We start from the raw sequence: 15673 nt of genomic DNA, 5'->3' as shown, positions 1-15673 counted from the left end.
TGAAGTCCACAAGTCTTAAAAGAGCCAAGTTTGCAGATCCCTGGGCCAGCCCATACGATATAATATGACCAGAATGGGGGAACATGTTATGGAGCGTGCAAATCCTGGGGTACGTCTGACACAGATATAGGTAGTCTTCCATTTAGGGCCACAATTACACCCAAAATTTCTGTTGCTAAGGGAGACAGTTATGTGAATTTTCCCCATTTTATGACCTTCTTGCCATAGTTGTTAACTGAATCACTGTAGGTGTTAAGTTAGTAACCCGTTTGTGAAGTGAATCTGGCTTCCCCCATTGATTTGGCTTGCCAGAAGGCCGCAAAAGGTGATCACGTGACTCCACGATACTGCAACCGCCATAAATATGACTCAGTTGCCAAATGTCTGGATTTTGATCATATGACCACAGGGATGCTGCAAAGGTTGTAAGTGTGGAAAAACGGTCATTTTTTCAGTGCCACTGTAACTTTAAATTGTCACTAAATGAACTGTTATAAATCAAGGATTATCTGTACCTGCTCTCGTTCCTGGGCTTCCATGTTCTACTATTCAATATTCAATTTCCCCTTCAGCTGTTTTTATACTCTCTATGCTGTATTTCTCAATCTTGGCAACTTTTTAAGAAGTGTGGACTTCAACTCCTAGAATTCCCAGCTGGCATAACCTGAAGCCAGAACTGTAGCTATTCCTCCGTGTCTCTCGCGCTCTCTTTCTGTCACATGCATAGCTATCTTAGACGGAAATTCCCGCAAAAAGGAATTTGAGACTTTTGCTCATTACTCAGTCACTCAAAAGAAATGTTCCAATCGGTGTGATACACTTCCATAGATTGACAATGAAGTAATTTATTTGGTATGGACAGGATGACAGCAGTATCTCAGGAATTGGACAATTAGCATTGTCAGCATTAGCACAATGATTTGAAAACAACTGGTAAGCTATTGAGATGGGGTTTATAATGATGTATCCGAGGCATCTCATCAGTCTTTTAACTCTTGTGAAGCAAGAGAGAAAGCTGCCACAGTTTGTATCCATTATCTCTGTTTCTCATTTGTTCCCTCTCTCCCTCCACCTAACAGCTTTGCTAATCAATTCCTTTGTTCAACTGAAGAGCAGTCAACATGAAGAATTAAAGAAGGAAATGAGCTCCACATACAGATTACCTGTTTTGTCAGACAAGTTAAGAATGTGGAAATATCTTGATTCATGCATTGCTTTCCTTGCTCAAGTTGTTCCTTCTGTCTACCAAACACACCCCTTCCCAAAACTTTGCTTTTCAAGATCAGGGGCTGCTCCTGACCCCTAAGTAGCAGACAATGGTCTTTATTCCAAAATATGAGCAGCAAGAAGCAGGCAGACTCCAGAGGAAACACAATTTTAATTTAAAAGGCATGCCATTAAAATGCAATTAATTCAGTATTGTTAATGTGATTGTCTCCCTGCAAGTTAATACTGTTTTCCTTTCTCCTGCATTAAAAATTACCTCTCAGTTGCAAAGTTTCAGAAGGATCCCAAAGGTTGAGGGAACTCTCTTCCCTATGTTAGAACAGCCTTCCTCAATGAAATGCCTTCCAAATTTGTTAAGAGTATACAATAATTCTTACTATTTCTGATCACTGGAAACCACTGGTTGGGGATTACGGGAATTGTAATTCCAAACACTTAAACAGGGCATCGCATTGGCAAAGAATTGACTGGATATGAATTCAATTGCAAAATAATAATAATCCTGATTTCTAAACTCAAGGTAAGCATATTCAAGTTCCATCAAAACCCATTTGAAGACCTGTTTATCCTAACTACCACACAAAGAATGAACAAATTTACTGCCCATTTACTGTTCCAAGCTATGGCTGTTGGTGGTGTTGAGCTGCAGAAGGAAAGAGGTTTTTGAATTGCAACCAAATGCAAAGCAACTCATGGCTTCTGTGCAGGGTTGTCTCTGCTTGTATACGCATGTGAATACATGTGCACATATGTACACATACTTAAGACTGCAATCTACTAGAACAGGGGTGTCAAACACGATATCATTGAGGGCCGCATCAGGGTGGTGTTTGACCTCGGGGTGTGTGTGGAGTGGGCATGGCCAGCTCATCACTCGTGTTAGGGGCGCATGTGGTGGCCCAGGCGCTCTGCCAGTGAAAGCAGGCTCCCGAGCTCCATTTTTGGCTGTGACAGCCTCCTGCAACCCTCTGTCAGCAAAAACGGAGCTCAGAAGGGCCATGTGCAGTCCTCACAAGCTCTGTTTTTGGCTGCGATGGCCTCCTGCAACCCTCTGCCAGCGAAAACAGTGAGTTCCGTTTTCGCTGGCAGAGGCACCATGGGCCAGTCCTTCACTGTTTCAATGTTGGCCCTGCGGGCCAGATCTAGGGCCTTAAGTTTGACACCCCTGTACTAGAACCTATCTAGAGGACTCTTCAGGTAAAAGGTAGATATAAATCTGGGAACAAAGTTGGTGTTGAAATTATTATTTAATTTCAGAAGAATAACAAAGACTGAAAATAAATTTGATATATTAACTATGTCAAGATAAGGGGTTTTACTCTTCAGCTGAGCCCCAAATGACAAAGTTAATAAATGCAGAAGAATGTACTTCTCTCTCATCAGTCCACCCTTTTGCAGAATTTGAACAATGTCCCATCTAGGCGTTGACCAAATTCACAGCTTCCAGTCCAAATTGGCTGTCAGTTAGTATGTATCAGGGGTCTCCAACCTTGGCAACTTTAGGACTTGTGGACTTCAACTCCCAGAGTTCCTAAGCCAGCAAAGGAACTCTGGGAGTTGAAGTCCACAAGTCTTAAAATTGCCAAGGTTGGAGACCTCTGGTATGTATTAAATGGGAACCTAAAAACATGCACAACCCTGACACAGAGTTCTCAAGAAAGGGATTATTATTTAGGGACAGAGTCGTCAAAGCTCCTAATGGAATTCACAAATTAAAGATTATACAAAAAAGGTTGTAATGAAAGCTTTACAAAACAAACTAACATCAGTAGAAGAAGACCAACAATAGCGTTAAGATCTGAAAGATAGGCACAAGATCCAAGAGTGTGGGTTTTTAAAACAGAAGGCCTTTTCTTGTGTTGGGGAAAAAGAAACAGAAACAGAAGATGACTCTCGGGTAAGTAGTTTACCTAGAAATTTACACCAACACAGAAAAAGCCCACTCCTTATTAGTTCATGAACTTTGAGACAATTCAGAAATGTCTAGATTGCCCCTGACATCTCTAATTAGGATTAGGAAATGTCTGACTCATTTGTAGGAATTACTAAATGTATGAATAAGTACAGGCGTAGTCTCTAGCGTCCAACTCACAAACTCTGTGGTTCGTGAAAAAGTTCTTGAAAAGTTTCCTAGAAATAGATAACCCAAAACCAACATAAATATTATATTAGCTAAAAGGCCAAGAGCTTAATTCAGTATAACAAAGCTTAAAGTATTGTCAAATCCTCTATTTTCACTGTTGTCAGAATTAATAGGTTTTAAATATGGGAATGCTATGAACATGGTCGGTCGCCCATGTTCATAGCATTCCTTAAGCTACACACGTTCCCTGGACGTGGGTGACAACAGGGCATCTCAATTGCCCTTTTGAAAGTAAATAAAATCAAACATGGGAACAACTCTGGGAAAAAAGTAGAACATTTATTTGGAAATCTTGGGATTTTCTTGGAATATTCCCTTTGCCTGTTATGAAGCTAGATGAAGCAGGGCCGAAGTATCTCTTCACAGTGTTTACGGTGGGACATATTTGTTTCCCTCTCATTAGTTTTATTATTCTTTTTGATACAGATGAAAGTGAGGATCACGTGTTATTTCTATAAGCCAGATAAACTCACTTGCTACTTGCCCTAGATCAGGGATATTAAACTGCGGCCTGTGGGCTAGATGCTCACATGCAGGCCACACCCACCGCAGCTCCGTGAAGGGGGGAAATGTCATGTGACGGCATCGTGATGCAGTGAGTTTGACACCCAGGCCCCAGATTATGCATACTAAGTATTTGAAAGAACAGGTATGGCTGATGAGAGGTTACACCTTGAATTATGAGACATCCAAAGCATTTTGAGATTTTAAATCTTGAGTGATCCAAGAAAATTTAAATAGCGTCAGTTCCAACTGGAACTTGACTAATCCCAAGGCTGTGGACTATAACAGGATATTAAAAAGTAATCTATGAAAAAGGCAATAAAAAAAATACTCCTAAATTATGCCAAGAAAACCACATGGGCATACCCAAGTAGTCTCCACAGAATCTTTTATCATGTTGAGAATGTTTCAGGTGGGGTGAACTATTTTAGCTTCCTCTACCTGAAGGGATTACAATGAGTGGAAAAATTACAATGGGCAAAAAAGATTCTAATATCCCATTATCTCTGGGGGTCTAGGACAACTCAGTGCAGCCAATTCAGTGCGGCCAACTCACCACAGCCAACTTCCCACAGGAAACACGCTGTAGCTAACTCGCATGGGACAAGTCACTGCAAAGTTACTCTGATATCAAAGAACTGGTGGAATAGAATCATTAAAACAAGATACAATACGTGAAGAATACAAAGAATACGTGTTATTCACGTAACAGAAATCAAAATAATGCTTTCATTATTTTAAATACTTGAATTGTTGAATTGTCCTGCAGCGAGTTGTCCCACAGTGAGTTCTCATGGCAAATTGTCTTGCGGCAAGTTGGCTATAGTGGGTTGGCCATGGCAAGTTGGCCACACCAAGTTGTTCCATTTCAAATCTCAGAACAGGCATTTCCCATTTTCCTATCCCATTTTTTTAAAAATGCTCTGAAATCCACAGATGCCTTAAATTTGTACTTAGTTTAACCCAAACAGGTCTGGGGGTTAACAACTTCTCTTGAAAAGGAATTAGTTTAAAATGTATTCATCATAAAAAATTTTCCTCTAGAATTACTTTCCCCTGGCCAAAAAAGTGATTCTCCTTGGTGAAAAAACTAATAGTTCAGCCAGACGATGGCCAACAAATTTAGATCTGCAAATCTGAAACTGTAGATGTAAGAGGCATGCCAAATATTAGCGGCTGTTTTCTGAGAATACAGATTTTAAATATTTGGAATCTCCTTTAATTAGAGGATACTACTGGGATTTAGGCCTAATGACATCCTGCTGAAAAATCTATTTATAGCATAATCCTGAAGTAAACAGCTTCACTCCAACTGTATCTAGTCAATCAGCACAGTACCTAGGCATACCCAATTCACCAACATACTCTAAGCATTTGACTGTTTTGCAGCTTTGAAGCAATACAATATATTGCCATGCAAAACTAAAAAATTTGGGGAATTTGGAATAGTTTATCAGCATACAAGTGGCAAGGTGGACTGTAATGAACCCTTCAAGTTATTCCACAGGTATTTCTCAGATGAGAGGACAAGGCTATGCAAGGCTACAAATTCTACCCAGTTTTGATTCTGGCTTGTCTGTCTCATTATGACAGCAACAGCATTTAAGACTTATATACCACTTCATAGTGCTTTACAGCACTCCATAAGAGGTTTACAGAGTTAGCATCTTTGGTTGACCTTTCTCATGCATCAGCTGCCATTCTCAGGGGGGAAAAGGTGCTGTGACCCAATTCTATAGTGGGAAATTGATATCTGAAAATCAGGTTTTTTCTATTGCTTATGATTCAATCAGCATAGTGAAAATTAAAAAGCAAAATCAATCAAATGCATACCAATCAGGGCTACATTAGAAAAGCAGCTATGTTAGTCAAAATAAATATCAGATCAAACACTTTCCTCACAAAGTTTATGTCCCCACGCAGATGTAACCAACCAGAGAGGCCTCCAGAGTCAGAAAGTTATCAAGAAAATATTCCCATCTCAGTGCTCCTTGCTCCTCCTCCCACTAACACGGATCCAGGTTGTATAAATGCAGTGGTGTAGTTAGGTGATTTTAAGGCCTGGATTTGATAACTTAAGGTGTCCCCCACCTCATTTTAACTGGCAATGTCTACTTAATTAGTCAATATATTATCAGTCTGCTGTCAGCTTTGGAAGCCATCCTAGTCCGAAGGCTTCCACGCTGCCATTTTCTCCTGTGTGGGAAAGTAGGAGAAGGGGGGTTGTTACAAGGGGCCATTAGACATAATAACATTCTTACTGCCGGTCAAGGTCAGGCCAAGACTGCATCTGGAGAAGGAGTGGTTGGAGTGATGCCTTGAGATGGGACAGTTGGTGATTGGAGCACGTGATCGGCAGAGGAGTCAAGGAAGGGTGGTCTGGGGATTTGTACTACTGAGGAAAAAACTGGATCTCCAGATTCGGAGTTTATCTAGCTGTGCCAGTTTACCTATGCTAGTAAAAGAACTTTGAAAGGTGTTTGCCTTGGAGTCTTTTCTGCAGGAGGGGGTTTTCTGGAATGTTGACATTTGCCCTTCTATGTTTGTAGATCTCCAAGCCCCACCTTCCCACAAAAGAAACAATTTCCATTACTGTTGGCAGAAACACATGCAATCAGGGATGGGATTCACATAAGTTACCTATCAGTTTGCCCAGCACCGAAAATGTGAGCGTGCGCCACCTCCACACATGTGCATGGCCTTCCGTGTGTGTGCTTTGCTTGCACGCACGGCTCCCACGCATGCGCACAGCTCTAAAATATGGCTAAATAGGATGGCAAAGCCCCCGGGGAGGGTGAGCGGGCCCACCCCACCAGCAAGTCACTACTACCGGTTCGCCCAAACCAGTCAGAACCGGCTGAATACCATCTCTGCATGTGATCATGTAGTATAATAAAGTTGCTAGTAGGTTTGCTAGCAGAATGATGAAGGAAAGAAGGTGCTTCACACTGAGTTAGACTATTAAAACTTATTTAATAATGTCCACAGGAATGGACAGCATTTCCTTCAGAGTTTCATGGAGGACGATTTCCCCAGTCCTGTTAATACTAAGGGGCTGGCATTTCTCATTCAAAGGTTAGGATGTAGTACAATCAAACTAACAATGCTTCTTCCTGATGCAAATTGGAGTTGAAATGACCTTTTCCCCACTCTCTCTTCCGAACTGTTCAGACCACCTGGTTCATTGCACCACAATCCAAGTGTGAGACCCTTGTGTGTTTACACTGTATTTGGTAGTAAAGATAAGTTCACTCCTACAATGTTTGCATTCTACTCTGTGTGTGTCTGTGTTTGTGTGTTCATCTGCAGCTTTCCATCTGTGCTTCCCCTCTTTAGATGCTTCAACTATTTTATTAGTCCAACAGGTAAAAGTGCAGAATTGCAAATTAATGTTATTAAATCCTCCCCAAGATTGAGAGAGGTTTGTTTTTAAAACATTTACCTTTATTTCCCAGCACTGTCAAGAAGAAGAAAAGTTTCCTGCTGGATCTATTAGCATATTTTTCCAATCTGGAACTTTCTAGATAGGCTGGAGCTGCAACAGACCCAGGTAACATGATCATAAATCTCAATCCATCTGGAGGACACCATGCCAGAGAGGGCTGAGCTAACTGAATGGATAGGCGCTGCCATGCTGCATGTTTTTATAGATGAAATCCAAAATCATCACAAAGCATACACTCCACGCAAGTCAGCCAGTCACAGCTCCCCAATATAACCATCTGGCCAACCCATTGTGTCTGCAGAACACGTATTGGTTGCATTCACACCAATGTTTTCTGTTCACATCTGAAAATAAAATACACAACCTAAAGATCAAGCAGCTATTGGGCGGGTGTGAAGTTGGCAGCTGAGGAATGTCCAATAATTTAGTCAATCAAGTAGCTAACAACCAGCAAAAGAGTAAGCTTCCTTTAAGGGACTGTATAAATATACACTGAGTCTGGAACCTCCTGAGGGTGACTAAAAATGCTTAAGAACTTTGGAATTCTGAATTAGGTCTACTATGACAGTACTTCTTTCTATTACTGGGAGAGGAAAAAAACCACATATTTGAGTTGCTTTTTCCTTACATGACAGAACTGAAATCAGACTAGCTCTCCTGGGAATCTGAACACAGGAATATTATTATAGACTGTTATTCCCCAATAGACTAACCTGAACCTTCCTTCTGTTTGACGGAATCCTTTGTTCCAGTATCATAATCTGTTGCTATAGAAACTACTATGATGTCAGGCAATAAGGTTTATGGACCCTTGGTTTAAACAAAAAAGAAAGGTAAATTGGGGAGTGGGGGGGGCATCTCTAAATAGCTGTTAAGACACAAAAGTTTTAGGGACCCCAAATGTCGATGGGGAAATAAACTGAAGGCTTTGGGTAATTTAGAATAAGTATACAGGAACATAATTCGGTGCTATGAACTTGATTTGTGCTTCATAGAGCCTCAGTCAGAAGTGTTTTGCAATTTTCTAGAGACCAGTTATTTTCTAAATCTGTCCATGGCTTTATTATATACTTTACTGTTCCATGACTTTAAAAAACTCATAGCAGTGTATGCACAAAGGGACTCTCAGCATTTCTCACATTTTGATTCAGTATACAGAATATGGGAAAAGTTTTTCTCTATCTCCTAATTTTTTTTAAATGTTTATTTTATTTCTTTATTTGTATCCCGCCTTTATGATTTTTACAAAGAGCTTACGGCAGTGAATCAACCTGATACTCTTTCCTCTTCCTATTTTCCTGACAACAATTGTGTGAGGCATCCCAAAGGTGTTTTTCTATAGATATACAACCATGTGAGGCAAGTTGGGCTGAGAGACAGTGACTAGCCCCAAGGTTAGTCACCTGGCTTTTATAGCTAAGGAGAGACTAAAATTCACAGTCTCCTGCTTTCTAGCCTGGTGCCTTAATCACTAAACCAAACTGGCTTTCATAATATAATACTAAATAATTCATAATATCAAGAGTTTGAGTTTATCAAATAAAGGATACTTTCCTTTATACAGGGCATGGTTCAGTCTCAAAGATCAGGTCATCCAAATATTTGGACTGGCACTACTGATGAAACAGCCACACTGAGTGCAGGATGAGAACAACCTGGAGCCGAGTCCTCATTCTTTACTCAGTAGGAACTTCCCAGATCATCCATTTTTTTGCATCTCAGGAGTAGAATAGAGCTCTTTGTAGAAGTTTGTTCATTAGTGAAGCATTGCTTGGAGGGTCCCTCAGAGAGATACTATCAGCCTTTGGAGGTAGCATGTCAGGAATCAAACTCCACCAGAAATACTGGAAATCTACTTTATTAAGGTAAGTTATAATAACAAAGCCTGCCAGCATTTTCCCTTCCTTCCTTCTTCAAAGCCTGCCAGCATTTTCCCTTCCTTCCCTCTTATACCAAAAAGCATCAAGGCGTGGCCATTTTATTTTACTATTCCATTTCATTCATTGATATCCCGCCTTTAATTTTCACAAACAACTCAAGGCAGCAAACATATCCAACACACATTTCTCCTCCTATTTTCCCCCACAACAATAACTCTGTAAGGTGAGTTGGGTAAAAGAGAACAACTAGCCCAAAGTCACCTAGTTGGCTTTCATGCCTAAGGCACGACTTGAACTCACAATCTCTTGCTTTCTAACCTGGTGCCTTAACCATTGGACCAAATTGTCTTAATGTCAGCCATACACGAAGGAAAATGGGATGAATATACTGCATACAGTCCTAATTGGAAAAGAACCTCAGTCCATACATTGATGTAACATGGTTGCATCTGCAGGAGGAATGTCAAAAAAAGTCAAGATGGGGATCATAGTCATTGACTTGACTTTTGACCTCTCTACCAAGACACACCCCTATGACTTCTTCCAAGTACTAATAAATGTAATGAAGGCCTGAGATTACACTTGCTGAATATTCCTTCTGAACCACCAGAGATTTACTAAACATGCAGCTGCACATGCAATCAAAGTGTTCCAATAATTACTGTAATAAATCTCTATGAGTATCTTTTGATCAATATATAAATGTACTTTACTACTTTAATATCCAATTAAGACCCCTTAGAATTATCTATTGTACAAAAACTTTTTTACTCACTCCTCTTTTTTCTGAATTCTATATTTGTTTTTTCCCCAAGTTTCTTATTCCTCTTTCTGCTCACTTTGATAATTAACAAAACATTTGGTTGGATTCAGCCAGCATCGAAATCCAATTACTAACAAAATATTAATAAATAGGACAGCATTTTATTATTCAAAGACAAGTAGTGATTTTTTAGAAAGTATCAATATATCACTTTTCCAAGGAAAATATGTATTCCTACCCCCCACTGCATAAGTCGATCTACAATTACAGTATTCTGGATTTTCAGATTTTATAGTTTAATTACTGGTGCTTCTTTCCACTGCATTTAGTTCTCTAGTTATTTTATGGTGTAATACTGATATTTGGAGCCTGACATTTTTGCTGCCAGTTGCTTTATGGATTAATACAATTTTAATTGGGTGATGGGTTGTTGTCTAATGTGTGCATAGACAAATGTTTATGTAGGAAGCGGCTAGATTAAAATGGAGGCAATAAAAATAAAATATCTGTACCAGACATTTATTCATTATGATAGTAGGCCAAGCAAGATCAAGGAGCCACTGCATAATATTTGAACCACAAAGCTTAAAGAAGGGACTGCAGAAAATGTCTATAGTAAAATGCTAAAAGATTTCCTCATTGTACTTATAAAAGTTATGTGTTTTATTATGAAAACACAACAAAGCTACTTCTATTTCTTCTTTACTTCTTCTTTTACCATTTCAGGTGTCAAGGGAGTTCTGGTTCTTGTACTTCTGGTGGCCTCAATCATTGTTATTTGATGCTTTTGTACTGTGTCTTTGATGTTGTCTCTCCATCTTCTTCTGGGTCTGCCTCGTGTTCTTTGGACAGCTCCTCTATATGCCATGTATGGCATAGAATCCCAAGACATCCTCTCTAGGTGAGCAAACCACTTAACTTGAAGTCTTTATAAGTAATTTAAGATTGGTTCTATTCCAATTCTTTCTTTTATTATCTCATTTTTTATTTTATCCCTTCTGGTAACTCTAGCAGTTTTCCTCAAACATTTCATTTCTGTGGTGATTAACTTTTGCTTATGCTTTATTGCAAGTGTCCATGTTTGGCACTGGTAACATAGGGTGGAAAAGAATGAGATGCTTCTTTGTGCTGGACAGTATTGCCTTGCGTCATAATGAAGCAACGGCACAAATGTAGTGAGTTAGTATGAGATATTTATTGACAAGTGGTTCTCATCAGAACTGTGTTCAAACAGTTGCTTCCTAAAGCTAAGGCCAAGCAGGGTGCCCTCACTCTTCTGGTTCCAAACAGTGGTTGGATGCTGCCAGTTTAACAACCAGATCAGTGATCGCATGCTTCACAATCTGGCACAGTTTTACAAATACTAACCTTCTGTGTTACCACTTGGGACCAGTGGTGGGTTGCTCCCGGTTTGCCCTGGTTCGGGTGAACCGGTAGTGGCGGCAGTGGGAAGCTCCACCCGCCCGCCCAGACATCATCAAAAACACTCTGTGCATATGCAGAAGTTCCGTGCATGTGCAGAAGCTACCAGTAGTGAACCAGTAGTGCCAGGATTTGAAATCCACTACTGCTTGGGAGTAACACAGCTGAGGCGCAGCAATCCACTCTGCTGTGCCAATCAGCTGAGAAGATACATCAAGGGCGTGTAGGTGGGCTGACCTGATCGTCGGAGCGAACCGGTTGATCCCAGCTGATCGTCGAAGCTACCAGTTTACCCGAACCGGTCCGAACTGATAGAATCCCACCCCTGGTTCCAAGTCCAGACAAAACCAAAGTGGCTGTTGAATTTTGTTTCAAGAATAGAGTCCTCTCCTTTCTTGAAGAAGGAATGTAGGCTAGTCTGGAAATGCACAACATATTACATAGTACTTGACGTATCTCTCCTTGTCTTTTCCCAATTTCTCCCATCCACATTTATGGCATCTACCTCTTCTGGCACTATCTTTATTCTACCCAATGGTAATTTTAATTAAGATGATCTTCTTTCCAAATTAGTGTCCACATCATTGCCACATCGACCTCTAGGTAGAATAATCTCATATATGTTTATTCCAACATCACACTATATTCCATACATTTAATTGACAGATTATATGATATTAAGTCAGGGTCAATTCTTAACAAGGACCTGGATGATCTCTCCCCAGAATAAATGTCTCCAATCTACCCCTTCAGGTCTCCTAACCAAGCCCTTCCTTGCTGAAACCAAGTCAATCCATTTTGCTGCTGGTTGTCTCTTTCTTTCCACTTTTCCCACAGTGTGGACTTCTCAAAGACCCTGGGTTTTCATGTAGTGTATCCTAGGCATCTAACTTTAGAGCCAGCCTTTGAATTTTTTTTAGGCTGGAATTTCTTGGAGCTCAAGACAGGATTACTACGAGTAAGTCTGAAAGTGTTCAGCTATTCATTTTCCCCATCTCTTTCATAATATAATATATTCCCCACACACACACAAAAAATTCTTCTCAGTTTGTTCTTATCCTTCTCTAAATTAAATACCATATTTTTCAGACTATAAGATGCTCCAAAGTACAAGTCGCACCTAGCTTTTGGGGATGAAAACAAGGGGGGGAAAATCTACCTCTGCCTTCCAGCAATTTACCTCCTTGCAGGAAACAGCAAACAGTCTCGTCAGCTTCAACCTAGCCTGATTTAGCACAAGCAGCTGATTGGTGGTTGGATCAGCCATCTGGAATACCACCTATCAGCTGTTCCAGACTGTGGGGATTGCCACCACCCGTCACCACCCGTCACTGCTGGTGCCTATCACTGCCTCCGTGTGCCCCATTTTTGGTGTCCATGTGCCCTGTTCTCAGACTCTGCACATCCCGTTTTTGACCTGTTCCAGGTGGCAGGGATCACTACCGCCACCTATCCCCACCACCTGGAATGGGCCAAAAACAGGACATGTGGAGGCTAAAAATGGGGCACGGGGAGGCTGAAAATGGGGCGTGCGGAGGTGGCAATAGGCGTCAGCAGTGACGGGTGCCGACGGTCAGTGGCAATCCCTGCAGCCTGGAACAGCTGATAGATGGTATTCTGGGAGGCCGATCCAAACTGCCAATCAGCTGCTTGTGCTAAATCAGGCTCTGCTGAAGCTGACGAGGCTGTTTGCTGTTTGCTGCAAGGAGGTAAATTGCCGGGAGGCAGAGGCTGAAGGGTGGGAGCTAGCGGGTGGGCGGGGCTTCAGCAACATTCACTGTATAAGACGCACAAACATTTCCACCCACTTTTTTTTGGGAAAAATATGGTAATTATCTTCCTGCTTATAATTTTAGATCATTATCATTGCCTTGGGAGAAATATAAATAACAAAATGTCCAAAAAGTAAAATATGATAAAATGAAACTAAAATAGGAATAGGAATGCTAAATAACTCAAAAAATGAATAGAAAAAGCTTACTTTGAACAAGAGCTTTAAACAACTCTGTAATTATGACTACATCTAAACTTCCCACTAATTCCAGAAAATGATCCCTAAAAAATCAGGGGGCAGGGAATTTAAACATTTGTAAAGATAATTGTAATTCAGCAGGAAAGGAGTTCTAGCATTAGAAGCCCAAACTTTTTCTCTTAGGGCTGAAACCCTATTTAGAGTAACTGAATTGTGGTAGAATATTGAAGGATATTTATCAGGGCCAGTTTGGTCTAGTGCAGGGGTGTCAAACGGCAGCATCACGTGATATATCGAGACTTTTTTCCCCTTCGTTAAACTGGGCGGGGCCAGCACGTGCCACATCCGGCCCGTGAGCCGCGAGTTTGACAGCTCTGGTCTAGTGGTCAAGGCACTAGGCCAGAAACCAGAACATTGTGAGTTCTAATTCTGCCTTAGCCATGAAAGCTGTTTAGGTGACTTGGCTAGTTCATCTTCCACAGCCCACAATGGCTTGGGAAACAAGTCACTTGGTCAATTCCTGTTGCAACCAAATGGATCAACACTCACTTGATTTGAAAAAAAGTAAAACCAAGGCAAGTTATAATTTGGCCTTCCTTAACCCAAGCACCCACAGATAACTCCCCGACTTTCTCAGCTGAAAAGCCATTGCAGGGAATTCTGAAAATCAAAGTTTACAAATCTGGAGGATACACATACATGGCCCCAGGACTGCATTCGGCCCCCTCCTTCTTTGGTCATGCCGCTGAAATTGAGGGCATAATTTATCTCATTTTGAGGCAAGGAATACATGAACATTGTTGAATAAGCCCTAAAATAAACTTAATGTACTTTAATATCCTCCCCAAACTCTAGCAAATGTCATCCATGCTCATGGGCATGATACAGTCTTATCCATTTTATAACTGTGTCACATACCGGTGGCCAGTGAACACTCCTGGTTAATAAAATACTGCTTGTGTCTTGTCTAATTAATAGACGGTCATACTTACATTTAAAACAGAAATTTTGAGTTGAAAGTCATTTAACTATGACCATGAAGCCAGTCATGGCTGAACTTGGGCACAGTTCTTTCAGTACCCAATCTGGTCGTCCCCATTATTGGAGATCTTCCCGGAAAGTGACCTTGATTTTAACTATTTTAATTTGATTACATCTATTTGGTGCTTGGAAATGCACAGCTTCAATCCCATTCATTTTGGGGATTGTATTCCTAAGAAGTACTAAAACCTATGTTTGCTCTGTGCTTTATTTAATCTGGGAACTTTTTTTTTTAAACTCCTCATTCCACCGATGTCAAACACCACACACGATTTACAAAAATTACATATATTAATTCCACAAGCCACCCACATGCCTAACGGCTGTTTACTGTTGCTAAAAATATGCAGCTAATCAATATAAAAGTTGTCAAGGAGAAACAGTAAGCAGAGCGAACGCATTTGGGGGCTGGGGAGCCAAGAACCGATGCCAAAATTAAAATACATTGTAATAATTTGTCCTTAATAAGCAGAAAGCATATGAATATGCCTTGTAAAATGTACAAGGACAAAAGAATCACTAAACAAAGATCAACTGATATTCATCCGTTCACCAGAAAAAAAAAGAATCTAAAACCTTTAAGGCAATTTAGGACAATCTGAAATCTCTTTCTCCGGTGGAATTAAGCAGAACACAAACATACAGAAGACACTAAACAGTTGATAGAAGTTCCTCATCCAATTTCTCTCTCCATGTCTAAGATGGTTATCTTTCTGGAACAATATTTTTCTCTGCATTTTCATTAAGGATACAGAGAAAATCCTCCATAGAAAAATTGCTAAATAGGCACAAAAGCAGCTGCTAAGCGTACCTAGTGGAAAATGTATTCTTCATCAAAGCATAATCTGCTTATGCAAAAAAAAACCCGGGGGGGGGGGGGACATAATGCACTGTAATTGAGAAGTAATCTTTGCTTGCAATTCATTGGGGGCTATCATTCGGCCCACGTAGGGGCCGAAATAAAAAAAATCTTTAGGGTACTGTTAACATTAGTTGTTGCTTGAACCTTCATCTTTCGAAAAATTGAATTTGAGGATTTTTACATTGTGGACTAGTCCACCATACCAACCTAGCAAATCCATGGCGTATTCAACAAGCTATAATCCAACAAACTAAGGTTTGTAATTTGTTTGTTTGTTCATTTATACAATTTCTATAGCCACCTATCTCAAGAAAGTGACTCTGGGCAGTGAACAATCGTAACACAATTTAAAAGAGTTACACTACAGTACAAAATTAAATATATATGGCAGTCAAGAAAAAAATGGTATCGTAG

General features: G+C 40.4%; 1 protein-coding gene across 1 annotated transcript in view; it reads right to left on the bottom strand.

Annotated features, from left to right (window-relative positions):
* The window catches only part of HIPK2 (homeodomain interacting protein kinase 2), a 186420-nt gene that overhangs the window by 153935 nt on the left and 16812 nt on the right, over nucleotides 1-15673 (bottom strand). The window lies entirely within an intron of this gene.

This window comes from Ahaetulla prasina, chromosome 7 (assembly GCF_028640845.1).
Source record: "Ahaetulla prasina isolate Xishuangbanna chromosome 7, ASM2864084v1, whole genome shotgun sequence".
Taxonomy (NCBI): Eukaryota; Metazoa; Chordata; class Lepidosauria; order Squamata; family Colubridae; genus Ahaetulla; species Ahaetulla prasina.
This window is presented reverse-complemented; position numbering and strand designations above follow the sequence as displayed.